This window comes from Chanodichthys erythropterus, chromosome 22 (assembly GCF_024489055.1).
Source record: "Chanodichthys erythropterus isolate Z2021 chromosome 22, ASM2448905v1, whole genome shotgun sequence".
Taxonomy (NCBI): domain Eukaryota; kingdom Metazoa; phylum Chordata; class Actinopteri; order Cypriniformes; family Xenocyprididae; genus Chanodichthys; species Chanodichthys erythropterus.
Window position 1 is genome coordinate 36,060,256 of NC_090242.1, and position 14,194 is coordinate 36,074,449.

General features: G+C 39.2%; 1 long non-coding RNA gene across 1 annotated transcript; it reads left to right on the plus strand.

Annotated features, from left to right (window-relative positions):
* Positions 1 to 8,293: 8,293 nt before the first annotated feature.
* On the plus strand, positions 8,294 to 11,299 carry LOC137013004 (uncharacterized). The gene is made up of 4 exons (XR_010893644.1): positions 8,294 to 8,917; positions 9,074 to 9,261; positions 10,618 to 10,666; positions 10,758 to 11,299. It is a non-coding gene; the product is annotated as an uncharacterized lncRNA (long non-coding RNA).
* Positions 11,300 to 14,194: the final 2,895 nt, after the last annotated feature.

Consider the following 14,194-nt stretch of genomic DNA (forward strand, 5'->3'; position numbering starts at 1 on the left):
TTCGATTCCTCCATCCTCACATCTCTTCCTTGCGTCCTTCCCTCACATCCTGAAAGGGTGGAGCTAAGACGCGAGGAAAGGAAACGAGGATGCACAAGAATTGAGAAAAACCCAATGAGTCACACACACACGGATCATAATGAGTCACACACACACACACACGGATCATGATGAGTCTTTGATGTGTCTGAATCTGGATGTTGTTTTATCTGTAGGCTACAATCACATGATTAACAAAAAAATAAAAATAAACCTGGGGAATTTCAAACTGAATAATCATCAGATTACTGTACATCTGCCCCCATCATAAAGTTCTAGTAAACAGCTTGACATTTTATCACCAGCATGCATGACTTTACACTAGGGAAGACAAGAAATCACAAACCTGCTCTTCTATTCGCCTCTTTAGCACCACCTACTGCTGAACACACTGCACACATTATTACCTTAAATATTACTGTCATTTTATTATAATATGATTATTAACTAATTTTATTCCTTGTATATTTTTCTTTATGATTTATATTGTATATCTACATAGGCCGATCCACATTTACATCATATTATCCTCTTCTTTATCTTTCATGTAATATATTATTTATTTTCACAAGCAAAGAGTACATTTTCAAAACTAACACCACAACATCAAAAGTACACTTTTTTTTCCAAACATTTCAGCATGTTTTCAATTGTGTTAGTACAATACACACTGATAATCTGCTGGGTTAGGCCAGCCACGTAAGACAAAATAACATTCTGAGTAATTGAATGAGAGATAATGTGCAAGGAATGTGCGTCACTTTCATTTTCATTTTCAAGGACAACGCATTTCTATTCAGGGAAAACCAATCAAGGGAAGCATGTGCCTAGTGCACCTCCTAGTGGTCATTATATAAAACACATAATTAATCATGTTTTAAAGAGCTTTTGTTTAAATCTGAACAAAAATATATGTTTAATACAATGAAACTGAAATGTAAATCTCTATGGCACAACAATTAATAAACACTGTTTCTCAGTGTTTGTTTCCACAGGATATAATGCACAAACCAGATGGAGTGTTGTCTGAGGAGAGGCTCTGAGCTCGGTATTTGGCCCGAACCCAGATTACTCCCTCTGTATTCTTGCCTGGTTAGGAAAATAACCAGGAGTGAGAGGAGACGGGTGGAGGAGGGATGAAGAAAAACGTGGAGTCAGCTGTATATTTATATGCATTATCTCCTGCTGATTGATTAGAGAATTTAAATGTGTTACTCCTGAATTTTGTAAATAAAACATAATTTCAGACGTTTCTCATGGGGAAGTCTGTGCAGCTCAGTGAAAAAACTCATGCATTTGGATGGTGAATTATTCATGTGGAAGAGCAGTTTTGTATATGAACCCGGGAACACGCTGCACATGTGGTCAGTAAAATGTTATATGCTTAGAATAAGAATAAATTCATATTTAATTAATTAATAGGAAAATTATTAATATTTATTAATGAATATTAATAGTTTTAAAACTAAATTTAATTTAATTTATTGATGTCATGGATGTCATTTTAAAATATGGAAATGAGCAGAAATAAGTTAATGCAGCCTCTTATTTACACGAGATAAAGTTTATATTTTTAATGTATATAATTGTATATAATCCCCAACAGATTTTAAAATTGTACATTGATGCATTTCAAATGTTTTTCTCTTTCTCCTTTTGTTCGCTGCAGTGGAGCGGTGATGAAATATTGTTCTTTTAAATACTTTCCAACATTTCAGTAATAAAAGTGTACATCTTTAAAATGCAGCTATCGTACGGTGCTCCACTGTGGTCAAAACTGTGAATTTTGAATTGATCTCCTCTTGTAAGATGTGGATTGAATCACCACATGACCTTAGTGTCTGTCGAAAACAGTAGTAATTCTGCCGGGGAGTTTTACGTGGGTGGTGGCAGAAAAACTCTGACATTTTGGATTCGGATAGCAATAAAATTGCAGACTAAGCCTGTAAATGCTGAAAATACCGTATGAGAAACAATTACCACCTGAATAGGGCTAATGCTTGATTATTCACACACTATAAATATAACATTAATAATTTTATCAGTTGTAGTTGTGTTTTTTACATCAAACCAATGTCTGCCTGTGTGTTTTTACGCTTCTGTTTTTTTTAATTGTATCAAACCCACGAGTGTTCAGATGTTCATCTGCACTTTAATATTCACAGTCTTACAGTACTGAGAGGCGTACTTAATGTAGTGTACTGAGAAGTAGATGAATAAACCAGCAGACAATTCATTTACTGTAATAAAATAACTTAAGATAAACTGAACATTCTCATATAAAAAAAGAAATGAACAAAATGGAAAATATTAGATTAAAAACTTATATAATGAAACAAACTGAACAGATCAGATGAACCTGCAACATATCAATAATAAATGTATTAACATTAAAGGGATAGTTCACCCCAAGTTGTTGTCATGATCACAAATTGGAGTGCCCAAGTTTAGCCACCAGAGGGCACTCCAACATGGACTATTGTTCACTGTTTTGGACTTCATTTCCCATAATTCACTCCTGGACTCATTAACCTCGTTCATTGCACTCAGCTGTTTTGTGTTTGTTCATTAGTGTCTGTCTATTTAGTCTCAGTTGTTTCTGTCCTCAGTTGTGGTTTGTTGTGTGCACTTTTTTTGTTACCTCTGGCTTTCTGTTTTTGTGGACTGTTATTTGGATTTTGACCTTGGATTACCCTATAATAAATGCTGCAACTGGATCCTAACATCTTGTTCTTGTGTGCACCGTGACAGTTGTTTTAAACCTGTTTCTTTCTTCTGTTGAACATTAAAGTTATTTTGAAGAATACAAACAGCTGTTTAGTTCACTGATGCCTTGGGCCGGCTCTGAATTACACATAATTTCATCTCTATTTTTAATTGAATGAGGGTTTAACTAATGCCTGTTTGTGTTTTCATAGTTTCTCATGATCCAGAGATTGAGTCTGATGATTCAGAGACGCTCACAGATGAGGAGAAACACACTGATCATATAATGAAGATCAAACTGAAGAACTGATCCACAAATATGTGATATTGAGAGTTGTGTGTGTGTGTGTGTGTGTGTGTGAGAGTGGGGGTGGGGTGTGTGTGTTTCCTCTTTAGGATGCTGTGGTTCATCTCACTAGCAGAAGTTTCTTCATCATGTTCAGTCACTGAATGAGTGTATATATTGTTCTGGCTCTGGCCTGTCAATCATCTTGTCACAGTTAAAATCCTCCACATTTATTGGAGTAATGCAGCAGCACATTGATCTGCCAGTCGTGGGTCTTTCAGGTGGAGACTCTCCTCGTGTGTTTGTATAATGATGCATTTAAAGTTTAATCACTAAACAGATCTTTATAAAAGTTCACAATGCTGTTGCAGATGAAATATAATTTGGATAACATTGAATAAATCTCTTTTCATCAGGTTAGATACTGATTATTAATCACTCAAACCCCTTTAAACTGTCAGACTCACACATCCACCAGTTTATTTGTTAGTTGATAACTGAATGTGATTTCATTGACATGTTAATGACCATGAATTCAACTATGATATAAAATGACTTGACAATTCACATTATTGATTCTGAGCAAATTGGATTCGACATCATGTTCCTGTATTGGGAGCATCTTAAAACAGAAGATAATAATAATTCTTTACAGTTATATAGCACTTTTCTGGGTTTTCAAAGTGCTTTACATATGAAGCAGGAATCTCCTCAATGGCAGCCATATTGCGGCAGAACGCCCACCACACACCAGCTTACTGGTGGAGAGGAGACAGAGTGATGAAGCCAACCAGTGTATGGGGATGATTAGAAGGCCATGATGGTCAGAGGCCAATGGGCAAATGTGGCCAGGATGTCGGGGTTACACCCCTACTCTGTTCGAAATACATCCTGGGATTTTTAACGACCACAGAGAGTCAGGACCTCGGTTTAACGTCTCATCCGAAGGACGGTGCTTTTTGACAGTATACGACGGGTTACCGCCTGTCTTAAATGTCTTAAATTCACTTTCCATAATTCTAAGGCAGTAAATAGGCTTACATTCCTCAAATAGTGTAATAAATGTCTTAATTTTAGTTTTAATGGGTCTTAAATTAAGAAAAGACGAGGTGTATTCACCATACTGAGGGGGATGTAATCAAATGAAGTTGAGTGAAAGCACATTCCTCTCACTGCTTCAGGAAGCTTCGGAGCGTTATGAATCAGTGTGTCGAATCAGCGGTTCTGAGCTTCAAAGTCACGTGATTTCAGCAGTTTGGCGGTTTGACACACAATCCAAATGATTCAACACAAAAGATTCATAACGCTCCGAAGCTTCCTGAAGCAGTGTTTTGAAATCGGCCATCACTAAATAAGTCGTTATTTTGTTCTTTGTCGCACCAAAAATATTCTCATTGCTTTATAATATTAATATTGAACCACTGTACTCACATGAACTGATTTAAATATGTTTTTAGTACATTAATGGATCTTGAGAGAGGAAATGTCATTGCTGGCTATGCAGGCCTCACTGAGCCATCGGATTTCATCAAAAATATGTGAGCAAATCTGTTCATGTTGAATCATCTACTTTAGCAGGGAACACAATAATAATTGGATTAATGCTGAGACAGTTTATCTGGCAGTTAACAGGAAGATGACCACTGCCTCAACAGTCACAGACTAAAAATGGAAATGGTGTAAAAGATAAACACATTTAACTGCTGAAAGTGTAACACCAGAACATCGGTTGCCTGCTTCCTCTTTAACATTTTTGCATGCATGACTGTTTTAAAAATTGGATGAGACAGGAATGTGTGTGCATGTTTTTGTTTCGTAATTTTATTTTTACAATAATAAATGCACAACATTTACTGACAGACCTCATGTTTAATATGATAGTTTTTATCCTTACATCTGCTATAATACAATATATTTTTAGTCTTGGGATTACTTACGTTAGCCAATAAATACATGGATGGACTAGTGGCAAAAGTTTTGTTCTGGGTTCTAAACTGCTCTCATATGTTCTTAACTTTCCTTTGCAACGTAAATAGGTGGTTTAGGTTAGGACTAGCATTGTGATTGTAATGACAAATAATGATTAGTCAAAAATATGAATAAAGATATACCTTTATCACAGTTAATGATATATTAGTCAACATAGACACATGCAAAGCAAGTTGGGATTTTTAGATGCAGAAGTTTATTTTTTATTTTATTTTATTTTATTTTTTTACTATAGATGTATTTTTGGAGTGTATAAAATGCAGTGATGAGCTTATACATCCTCATCAAGTAATGCATAACTGAATAAAATGTGTTTTGATTTCTTACAGCTCTACAGTATGGGCCACTACAGTTTTCTGTAAGTATTATCCATTTTAATACTATGTTTTAAAGGGTTAGTTCACCTAAAAAATGAAAAGCTTATTTATTGACTGGTAGGATATTGACAGGTGAAGAGTTGATTCTTACAGGTTCCTGATCAGAATCAACCCTGAAGATGGAAATGCCAAACAGATGAAGTGTACTGTCAACTATCTGGTTACCGACATTCTTTAAAATATCTTCTTTTGTGTTCAGCAGAAGGAAGAAACTCATTCAGGTTTGGAACAACTTGAGGGTGACTAAATGATGACAGAATTTTCATTTTTGGGGTAAACTGTCCCTTTAACAGCCGTTAATATCTGTAAATTGCTAATTCTCTGAACATGGAATGGTTTTAAATAAAATGGTTTTAATAGTTTAATTGACTGAATAAAACTTGTCTTTTGATTTGCAGGTATTCTGAAGTAGTATTATAATATTACTTCCTATAAATTTATATACTGTAATAACTACATTATATAATTATAATATTAACATTATTAGTAATTATTTTGAAAATTATAGTAATATTTAGCAGTAATGTATCAATATGGATATTAGAGTACAATACTGTATTATTAATTACAGCAGAAGCAGACTAAAATTAGAAAATGCTGTAAAGATACAGTAAAATACTGTTTTGTAGAATTACAGTACTGTTCTTGTGTACTGTAAAGTAAATTACAGTACAGTTACTGTAAATTAAAAACAGTGACTTGCTGGCAACTGTGCTGCCAGTACTGTACTGTAAAAATACAAGAAAATTGCTAACAGTGTAGCATTAGTTTGTTCTGATGGACTAGTGGCAGAATTGTTGTTCAGCGTGCCAGAGGTTCTGGGTTCTAAACCGCTCTCATATGTTTTTTTGTTTGTTTGTTTGTTTGTTTTTTAAATGTTCCTCATTAAAACTAAAGATATTCATTAGTGATTGTATATCAAGAGCAGGAATATTGTTGCTGATAACTGCAGCAACGAGCACTCAACATGATGATTTCAAAAACAACACATCCTAGCGCCAGATCGCCTATTATTTAAAACAAACAAACAAATTGACTAGAATAAAATTCAACTAGAGATGTTTCTTTTATTAGATTATCCGTGCTGCGAGATGCTTCAAAAAGTGGTGGGGACAATATCAACATGTCCCACCCACAAATTACGCCTATATGCTCTCGGTCAACAGAAGTCAAGTCACCTTTATTTCTATAGCACTTTTTACAATGCAGATTGTGTCAAAGCAGCTCTGGTATATCATTTTGGCTGCACAGCAACTCTTAAAGAATAGTGTCAATGCAGGCAGATCAAAGCACTGTTGAATATCAAATGTCAAGTGCACCTGCAAGAAGCACCTGTAAACACATTTAGCAGAACCTCTGTCTGTTGTGGCCATACCGTTAACACAAAACTTGCACTGCATTCCAACAAACATGAAGGGAAACAGCTTTAAATGAATCGTCTGTTCTTCTCATCTGAAAGGGAATCATATTAACATATATATGTTGTTATAATTGAATATTTTAACCAAACACTATGGATGCTCCAGTCAGGATTCTTACAGTCAAACCCATCACAGACACTGATCTGTAAAGAATAAAGAGCAATAACAGTCTAATCAGCAGCTGATCATTACAATAATGAAACAGTTGTGATGCAGTGTGTTTAGAAGCTTTGGTGGATTTGAGAATGACGGGGCTTAAAGGAGAGAATTATGAAATTAAATTTGTTCAGGTTAAATCAGCTATTTTAACAGGGGGAAAAAAACAAGTAACTGGTTTGATGTTGAGATGAGAAGGAACTGTTGACAGAATTTGAAAACTGTTTGACAACCACATGTTGATCACTTCCTCATACAAACTAAAATGAAGAACTGTGTTGACCAGTTGTTACAAAAAGAGAACTCATAACCAGGGTGTGATTTGTAGGGGGGATGGGGGGGGGGGGGGGATTTCCCCACTTCAGTCTATGTATCACTTCTGCTGAATTATTTTTATCCACCCGAGGTGATGCTACTCCACAAACCACCAGAAGGGCATATAAAATACCAAAAATAAAAATCTACAAATCAAGGGAACTTCAGTTGAACAACAGTGAACCGGACCAAACACAATTGAATGTAAAGGTTTGTCTCTCGATATTCTATTAATAACTACCGATTGATTTTGCATTCCTATCAGAAATTAATTATTATTAGTGACATTGTAGATGTTGCAAATATCTAAGTTATCTAATACTTCAAATCTCAAGGTTAAATCAGAAGATTTATGTACCAAAAATAGTATATAGCTCCACTGTGGTTTTTTAACAAATTAAAAAAAAAAAAAAAAATTAAAAACACCCCACAATGTATCTCATCTGCTTTGCATCCATGTGGTCTTCTGCTGTGACGATTTTGTGCAGTCTGTCTAAAATGTGAATATGTGGGCGTGTTGTAGGGCCTAAGTTGGCATGCTGGTTCAGGACCACATTCTGCGTGATTGCAACATATTGTGATGTTACAGTTTTTTACAGACACTAGGACACATTTCTCAATACTTAGGTCACTTTTGCAACTTGTGCTACAGTAGGGGACACTCTGTTCCTGGAGATCACCTACCTGCAAAGTTTAGCTCCAACCCTGAATCAGCTAATTAAGATCTTCAGGAGCATTTGATAATTACAGACAGGTGTGTTGAGCAGGGCTGGAGCTGAACTCTGCAGGAAGCTAGATCTCAGCTGGACACCCCTGCGCTATAGAGTAAATTATTAAGCATCAGCTTAGGGGCGTCAATTGCATACAACCCATTAAAACGTAGATTTTCCGCACCTAATTTAACTCATCTGAAAACCTAGGGAGCTGACTTGCTGCCTCGCTGCCTTATCAGACAGACTTCTGAGGCAGCGTAACAGTTTAATGATCTACAGCAATATAGCATGAGATTTGATGAGAACAAAACAAATATTTAATTACTAGAATAGGAAGTTTCCACTAGAAATGACATCAAAAGTTTAAAATGTTGGTCAAAAATGTACATTTACACACAAACTGAACAGCAAATGTAACTTTAAAATGCAGATTTTTCTCGCTCAGCTGTCACAAATGGAAAGCACAAGATTGTGGGATATCAAAGTCAGCTAACAGAATTGAATTGATGCCTAAGATGCCTTCAAAAATCAATCAGATGAAGATATCTCAGGAAACAGAAGGTGAAGCTGTATCCTCCGAAGGCAGCATTTTCCTGTTTTCGAACACAGCAGGGTTTTTTTTTTTTTTTGGTTTCCAATATCAGTATTAAATCAGCCACTGTCTCTCTAAATGTTAATTTTCCTAGAAAGAAAACCATGCATTAATAAACCAGTGAACTGACAGCATCAGGTGAGAAGAACAATACGATCTACCAATCTATTACAAGCCAGAGGCAGCGTTTAGAAAAAACTGAAGAGAGACATTTAAGAGAAGTGACAGGAGGAGTTCTCACTGAAGTTTCCATGAAAGCCTCTCTGAAGTGTGTGATCTCTCAGAGCCGCACTGGAGATTCTCTCTTCTCAGCTCATCACAAGGTGAATAAAACACTTTATCTTTAACTGTTTTGTAAAAGATTTTTATTCATTCATTAGGCTGTTTAAATTCAGAAACATAAACCTGTGTTGTCCACAAATCATTAACTAATTTTAAACTTCACTCTAAACTGAACCTCCAAATATTTTTTTAAACAGATTATACAACGGCAGAATGTACAAGAAATTAATGCACTGGAGACTGCAGATTATTAAACACACTGTATGGACAAGAGAGAAGGAGAAAATGACAAACAAAAGAGATAAAAATTTACAATCCAATGATCCAAAACAGAAAAAAACTCTGATAGTCAGACAAAACAGCATTAATGGCGGCAAACCAAACTGTGAGTATTTATGATGTTTAAGATCAAACATCTTCTCTGGTGACTGAATATGTAAACTTAATTCTAAACTATAACTTTTCAGTCACTCTCTCTCTCTCTCTCTCTCTCTCTATATATATATATATATATATATATAGAAAAGCATCATTTACACTTGCAGTTGTGGTCATAAGCTTTCATATAGCCTAGTCTTTGTTATTCTGTCTTGTGAACTTTATGTAAATATCTGTTACTTTGTGAAATTCAGTTCTAGTCTGTTATGCTTATTCTTATGTTTGTTCAAAATATTTTGAAGATTAAGTGTAAATGAACACTGGTGCTGTTCTGTTCACATGGCGGTCAAAAATGACAGATATTTTTATTATTATTATTTAAATGAAATGAATGTTCTACTTTTTTAGTTCACTGTATTTTTTAATTTAATATTTTGTATTTTTAGGGGATTTTATGGCACCAAATTATATTCATGCAGTAGTTATAATCCATTTATTCACCTTTTACAGTTTTTTCTAACTGCTTACACACATTTTCAAAACTTTGCCTCTTTTTTTTTTTTTTAAACTTGACACACAAATCCAAGAATTGCACACACAAAATTCAAAATGCCTCACATCTCTTGAACTCCATTCAAAATATCACAAACACATCTCAAAAGCAAACATTTGTCATATGTTGCAAACACCTTTTCTATAATACTCTAATTTTGGATATATAATATACACACAGTTATTCAAAAGCTCTTCTTTCATGAGCTCCTGTGTACATTTCTGTACAAGACTGAAAGTAATTGGCAGAGAGATGTTAAAAAAATTCACAGTAAACACGAAAGCAAGATTGAAACCAAACTGTTTATTTTTTTTACTGTAAGTATTTGTGGTTGTGAATACAGTATTGCACAGTACGACAGAAAAGAAATACATCAACTGTGTGTAGTTGGACAGAAACAATGGTTGTGTTTGAAAAGGGAAATCAAGTTACTTCCTGATAGAATTTTCTGTGTTACATAAAGAATTGTGTGTTGTGTTTTGTAAAAAGTATTTTATGAAATTGAAAACTGAGTCAAAGGCTGGGAATTAGTGTTTAGTTTTGCAGATTTGGTGTGTGGTTCTGCTGTTTGAGTGTCAGGTTTCAGAATTTGTATGACAAGTAAGGATTTTGTGTGTAAGCAGTTGAAAAAAAGTACTGTACTGTACAGTATGAGTACTGTAAGTATGGACCTGAAAATGAAATATCTAACTTAACCTGTCGTAAATCAGAATGCTTTGAAGCACAAAAGATGACACTTGGCAGATTATTGCCAAAGTGAGCTATTGCTATTAAATGCTATAATCAGATATTTGTGTTTTTCATTTGCAGTTTCTCGTGTTTTATAGATTCATTCTGGTGTTTCAGAGTCACAGAAGAGGTGAGACACACACATCATATACAGAGAATAAAAAGAGTTAAAACTGATGCAGAAATCTGATGCTATATTAATCTTTATGTTTGTGTTACAGTTGTGGGAGTGTTTTCATTTTGTAGAAAGCAGCAGTTCTGTTCTTGCAAAATATTCTTCATCATGTTCCTTTTTTCAGCAAATATCAAGTTCATAGTTAAGACAGGCACTATTACAGTTTATAAACTGAATGTATATGAATGGATTTTATATAGAAGAAATTTAGAATTAATAAATACAGTATATGTTTTTCTGAATGCATCTAATCTGAATCTGTATTTTACAGTAATCATTGATGTAATCAGTTTTTTTGCCTTATTTTACTGCATGATATTACATAGTGTAAAATGTATGTTCTGTTTTGGTTTAGCTCTAGTTCCTTTTCCATTTGTTCTCATTTTCTACTACAATATGATGGTTAATTCACACCTGTATCAGTTTCTGTTAATTTGCTTCCCTGTGTTTCCTTCAGTGTCTTTGTCTGGTATCATCAGTATTTATGTGGTTGTGTTTGTTGAGTTCCCTTTCAGTCGGTCACGTTCGACGTACGTCAGTAGTGACCGACGAATTGGGATATCGCTAGAGAGCCCCTATCAGCTTCGAGAGAACTAAAACAAGCCAATGGAATTGGCGTGCGATATTTGCATAATGCGCACCTCCCCTAACAGGTGGATATAAAAAGGGGGGCAGATGCAATCGCACTCTGTCTTTCGCTTCGGAGCCTACCTGGTGTCCTGCGGCTGTTTGAACTTCAAGCCTCTGAAGAAGTTTCGGCGCTTGTGTTGGTGTGACGACGCCTGCAGCGAGGTCGCGAGTTGGAGTGAGCCGGGTGGAAACATCCAATGTTTTCCCAGCGTTCCGCTGTAATTCCACTGGTTGGTCTGCGATTTGGTCTGGTTCCTCCTGTGTTTTTCTAAACACGTCGTGACGCTCCCTGTGTGTCTCGACACAAAAGAGCTGAAGTTTCCCCTTCTAAAAGAGCTTCACAGACAGACACTGCGTCTTTTTCAAGATGTCATTCTGTCTGTGCGTTTCTGGAGGCGGTCGTTTCCTATCCTCTCTGACGGCCACGATCACTTTCTCTCATGTCTGCTTAGCGTGCTGAGACTGTGTTTGTGGGTGGTCATATTTTCTTATGGAAATATGTCCACGTCGGCGCGTTGTTTGCTCGCCTTTCTCGTAAGGGCTTGAGCGCTCAGCGCGCCGTGTGCCGTCGAATTGCCGGCTGACAGCGCGCGTTGCCACGGCAACCCTGCGCGCTGTCTGGCGCTCTAGATGCACGGTCGAGACTCGGCTGCCTTTAATGAGGTGGAGTCCCCTCACTTATTCCCCGATCTAGTTATTTTTCTGAATCAGAAAAGTGCTACTTTGGTTAATAAGCCTGGGTGACCAGAGGATCACAGTGGGGCAATACCCGCCGACTCATTCTCCGTGGGCCCCCCACTCCTCTAGTGCATCGCAAACATGTTGTGACTATGTTCGTGGGTGGATCATGTTTAGATACATGGCCACGTCGGTGCCCAGGGTGCCGTGTGTCGTCCAGTTGGGCGGCCACGTTCACTGTCCAACATGGCTGGTAGCTTCTGCATGTGTTGCTGGTCCTCCTTAAAATAAATATGGAGGACCTAACATCTTAGTCAGGGCTCCAGCAGAGGATCAGATGTCGACTGCTACATTGGAGAGAGTATTGTTGGGCTCTGAACATGAAGATGAGGCTGAGCGTCCCACGGTTGTGGCGTGCTCATGCCGAATCGGATTCAGACTTGGCAACCATGCTTTCCCGGGCCCCTGGGGGTGTCGTGCGACGCGTACTCGCCTTGCCCCGCCCCCTGGCTTAGCCCGGATGTGCATGAAAAAACTTAGCAGTTTGTGGCCTTTTTTGGCGTTAATATGGAACGCCAAGAGGGTCATAATCTGCACTACAAGTTTTTTCTCTCACTACCCCCTAGGGTGGGGTGGCAGTGCTACGGGCACACCACCTCTGCCCTGCATGAGTCTTGGCCCCTGGCAAGTCTGCAGTAGGTCAAAGCACTCATTGCATGTGGGTAGTTCTGAGTCGGGGTTGAGCTACGCAGGATGCAAATCAAAGCGCAGGCCCCTGGCCAGACAATGTCCACCATGGTGGTCCAGAAACACCCCTGGCGAGTCTTGCTGGGATGTGCCGTCGTCAAAGTGTGCTTTCTCGATGCGCTCATCTCACAAACTGGCCTTGAACCCAGCCCGCTCAACCCGCAGTCACCTGACTAGCGGGAGACGGTCCTGGAGATATGGCGACCTGGAGCTGACGTAAACGGTTCTTTCTCCCCGGAGGAGGGCCGGGTGGAGAATTGGTCTGTTCCGCCGCTGGCTCTCCGGAGTCCAGCGGTACCCACTAAGAACTGTTTTCCGATCCTCTACGTCCCAAGAGTGTGGCTGGCGATGTGCAGCGCCCCGCGTTGCTACTCCCAGCCCCCTCTCACCTCGCCAGCAGGTGTCAGTGTGTTGGTGCAGGCCGCGCCCCGTGTGCCGTCTCCCATACGCACTGCTACCTCGCAGAGTCTGATCACACTCTGGGCCGCTACCATGCCGCCCGAGTCGGGTCCCCGTACTCTGGTTCGCTGCCCCACCCCCGGTACGTCTGTGGTGCGTTTGGTTCTGCTGGCTCGGTGTCTGGAGGCCTGGTTAGTGCCCCCAGCCCGTTCCGCTGGCTCATGCGTACTATCAGACTCGGCTATGCGATTCATTTCGCCCGGTGTCCTCCGGCGTCCAGGGGTGACCACTTCACTTAGGTGTCGTTGGACATTGCACCTGTTCTCCGAGTGGAGATTGCTGTCCTCCTGGCGAGGGATACAATCGAGCCGGTCCCTCCAGCCGATTTGAAGTCAGGTTCAGCCCTACTTCATTGTACCCTAAGGGCGGTGGGCTATGGCCAATCCTGGATCTGCGCGTCTTGAACCGGTACCTTCAGGCTGCCGTTTAAGGTGCTCATGCAGAAGCGCATTTTCGAGTGCGTCCGTCCCGGGGTTTGGTTTGCAGCATTTGACCTGAAGGATGCATACTTTCATGTCTCGATTCTGTGCTCGGGTCGAGCATGTCAGTACAAACTCCTACCCTTCGGGCTGGCCCTGTCGCTCCACGCCTTACACGGTTGCGGAGGTGGCCATTGTTCCCCTCAAGGAACAGGGCGTTCGCATTCTCGACTGCCTCGACGACTGGTTGTTCCTGGCCAGCTCGCGAAGCAGTTGTGCGTACACAGGGAGATGGTTTAGCTCACCTCAGCCTGTTGGGTCTTTGGGTCAGCTGGGACAAGAGCAAACTCGCCCCCGGGCAGAGGATCTCTTTTCTCAGTCTCGAGCTAGACTCGGTCGTCTGGATTGTGCGCCTCTCTGAGGAGCGCGTCCAGTCGGTGTTGAACTGCCTGAGTTCGCTCAAGCGCAGGATGGCGGCCCCACTGAAAGACTTCAGAGGCTCCTGGGGCATGTGGCATCTGCAGCCGCGTTTCGCCGCTCAGGTTGCTCC